The sequence below is a fragment of the Echinops telfairi genome, unplaced genomic scaffold (genome assembly GCF_000313985.2).
Source record: "Echinops telfairi isolate 266 unplaced genomic scaffold, ASM31398v2 ScPeMD7_25;HRSCAF=90, whole genome shotgun sequence".
Classification (NCBI taxonomy): domain Eukaryota; kingdom Metazoa; phylum Chordata; class Mammalia; order Afrosoricida; family Tenrecidae; genus Echinops; species Echinops telfairi.
Genome location: NW_022103922.1, coordinates 32502748 through 32506558, shown reverse-complemented (window position 1 = coordinate 32506558; position 3811 = coordinate 32502748).

The following is a 3811-nucleotide window of genomic DNA, read 5'->3' as shown; positions in this document are numbered from 1 at the left end:
GCAGTTCTGCAGAAGAAAGACCTGGTGAGCTGTTTCCTTAAAGATTACAAAAAGGAAAATCTTATCTACTTGTCACAAAGATTTGCTGAGTTAGAATTGACTCTAAGGCCCCACAAGTACAGATCTGCTTCCTACTAGATTAAAAGCTTCAAGGCTATATCAAGATTCATTTCTTAATAGCATTATGCATTTTAAGTGGAGGCCATTTTCAACGAATAGGAAAACGGAGGTGCATCCGAAGCCAGAGGGTGGCTTAGACTGAGAGATAGTGGCACACACTGTCCTCTGTCAGGAGGCAGGGGTTGTGGTCTGACGTTTAGGAGTTCAGTCTCTGCCACTGCAGTATGGAACCACTCCAAATTGAAAAGAGACTGGAGCAGAAATCAAAATGCTAATTTTTTAATTTGCACTGAGTAATATAACCCCCAGGGATCTGGCATACTCCCACCTGCTGATTAGGGGGCCTCTACTCTTCGGCATGTTTACTTTGAAAGTTACATTCTAATGAGAAGATGATTTCTGAGTTTAATTTGCGCTTCTTTTTTCTGGCTTTCTGTTCCCATAACCAGTTACAGTTTGAAAACCCACAGGGGCAGTCCCCTCCTGTCCTAAGGGTCGCTAGGAGTCGAAACAGACTGGATGGCAGCGAAAGTGTTCTTTTTTCTAGTTTCACGAAATGGAAGTTGAGGTCATTGATTCAAGATCTTTCTTTGTCCCCAGATAGCTTATAGTACTAGGAATCTGTCCAGACCCAGAAAAGAAAAACAAGCAAGCCTTTTCACACCATTCACTTACATGGGAAGGAGGACACACCCTCAGGGAGATCTCATCATGGGGGGATTACTATGTCTCAACTGCCAAACCACTAACAATCCTGGCCCAACCATGCTGACAACAAAACCTTAAGTATCAGAGTGCTCACTTAAGGTGCGTTAGCTTCCCTCTATCTGGAACAAAGACGAATGAAGCAAATCAAAAGTGCATGGAAACAATGAATCCAAAGGGCTAGCGGATCGTGAACACCGTAGCCTACATGACACAGAGACCAGAGGAACCCAGTGGTGTCTGGCCACCATCGCCTACGGTCCTGAAAGGGTTCATAAAAGGAGATACTGGATAGACTGGGAGAAAAACTGTAAACAAAACTCAAAATAATAAAAAGACCAGGCTTACTGGTCTGATAGAGACTGACAGAGCTGCTGAGACTCTGGCCCTGAGATGCCTTTCGAATCTGGAAATCACCTCCAAGGCTCAACTTTTAGCCAAACAATAGACAGGCCTATAAAGAGAAAAATTACACGAGGCACAACACACGCAAGAACAGTGGTTCTCAACCTTCCTAATGTTGCAACCTTTTCATACAGTTCCTCATTTGTGGTGACGCCCGACCATACAATTATTTTCGTTGCTACTGCATCACTGTCATTTTGCTACTGTGATGAATCGGGTGACCCTTGTGAAAGGGTTGCTCGACCCTCGTAGGGGTCGTGACCCACAGGTTGAAAACCACTGCCCTAGAGCAACGAAGTCCATGAGATCAATAAGGTAGCATTGGCCCAGGGAGAAAGCTCAGAAGGCAGGAAGGGAAGAGAGGCGAAAGAATGACAAACCCAGAAGAAATGGGAACAGTCCTGTGATGTCGTGGAGATTGCAATCAATGTCACAAATCAAAATGTATAATAATGGCTAAATGGGAAGCCAATTTTCCCTGTAAACTTTTACTCAGACAATAAAAAGGTTCTGTTTTTGTTCTTGTCTTAATTTTTCTCAAGATGGTTTTGCATATTTTATTTCTAGGAATCTTTCTTTCTTTCTTTCTTTCTTTTTGAATCTATTCTTTCTGTGTGTTACTTTTGTAAAAGAAATTAGGGGGCTTTCTTCTTAAGCATATCCTCTGATTATGATTTGTATGTACAAAGTATTTTGATTTCTGTACATTAATTTTTTTATTGTGTCACTTTAGTGAATTCTTTCTATATACAGCAACAGCTCCAGGGAAGAAATACGAGGTTGTCTTCTCTCATAAAGATTTACAGTCTCGGACATCCTGTGAAGGGTCATAAGTAGACTTTAGGTCACATAAAGTAGACTTGAGGACAGTGGGCTTGTTTCCTTTTTCCAACAGTAATAGTCGTAGTAGATGTAATAATTGTGTTGATTATCTTGGCTTTTCAGGCACATAATCATATCTCTTTTTAATAGTGACATCTTTTTTTTTCCTAAAGCCATTTTAGCGAGAGCTAATACAGATATCCCCTAGTTCCGTAGTTCGATCGCAGCAAGCAGTATTGGGCAATTGCTACCACAATCCGTTTCAAACACTTTCTCTTCCTTCTCGAACTCCTTGACTCACTTTCCCCTCCTCCCACTGCACCCCCAGAAACCCTTATTCTACTTTCTGTCTCTGTAAGTTCATCAATCCTGGGTTTCATACACTGTCTAACACAGGGCTGGCTCTAGGCAGAGGACTCTACCACAGCGTCATCTTTCCAGGGTCTTAATGGTGACATCGTTATCTTCATCTGACTTCATGCTTTCTATTTCTTTCTTCCAATTTTCTAGTTCTGTTACCCACTCCACCTTCAATGAGGCAAAGACAATGAAGAGCAAAGTAGTTAGGTTGTCAGAGGACAACAGAGGCCTTCAATGGTTATAGTAGGATTATAATACGATGTTGTGTTTTGTAATATTTTCTCTTCCATTTTAGTCACTGAGTGGGCTGGGTACCGTGCTAAACTCTTGGCTTATAAAACTCCATTTGATCCTATAAGTACTTTATGAGCTGTGTATTATTACCATCTCTGCTTTACAGATAACAAAACTGAGACATACCAAATGAAAAACTTACCCTAAGTCACAAAGAAAGTGGTAAAACTAAGATTCAAATCTAGGTCTGTCTAATTCCAAAGGACCCACTCCTTCTTTTATTGGCATATAATTCACATATCACACAATTCAATGGCTCGATCATATTAAGAGGAGTTGTGCAATCCTCACCACAATCACTTTTAGGACAACTTCTTTCCAGTGCTCACTGTGGTTAGCTCCTCAGTGGAGCTCTAAACTCCACTGCCATGGCCCTAAGTAGTTATTAATCCAGTTACTGTCTCTATCAACTTAGTTGTACTGAATTTCATACACAAAAAATGATACAAAACAAAAACAAGAAAGAAAGAAATACCAACAATTACAAAATGGAACAGAAAAAAATCTCAATAGAAAATATTAAAAACTGAAATAACTTTAAAATGGGTCAAAAGGAAGATTAAATGATAAGGTGTTATATTTTAACTTAACTACATCTGCCATAATTAATTTTAGAATGCTCTGTCTGACAGCAAGCTTATTCACATCCCTCAACGATGGTCAGAGGGAATTCACCAGAGGCTTAATTCATGTGGAACCCTGCAAATGGATTTTGGGTTTTCACTGTCATCTACAGACTTCTGCAAACATAATGTTCACAATTTAAGCTCTGATACCATTCCCACCTCTGGATTTGGATTTCATTATTTACAATCTTTGAATCACACAAGCTGATGTCCTTTTTCCATATGGACTTAGTTGGCTCACTTAGATGGCTGCTTGCTTTAAGACAAGCCTTAAAACCCCAGATGCTGTTCTTTTTTTTTTTATATACTCATTTTATTAGGGGCTCATACAACCCATCACAATCCATACATACATCAATTGTGTAAAGCACATTTGTACATCCATTGCCCTCATCATTCTCAAAACATTTGCTCTCCATCTAAGCCCCTGGCATCAGCTCCTCATTTTTCCCCTCCCTGCTCCCCACTCCCTCATGAAC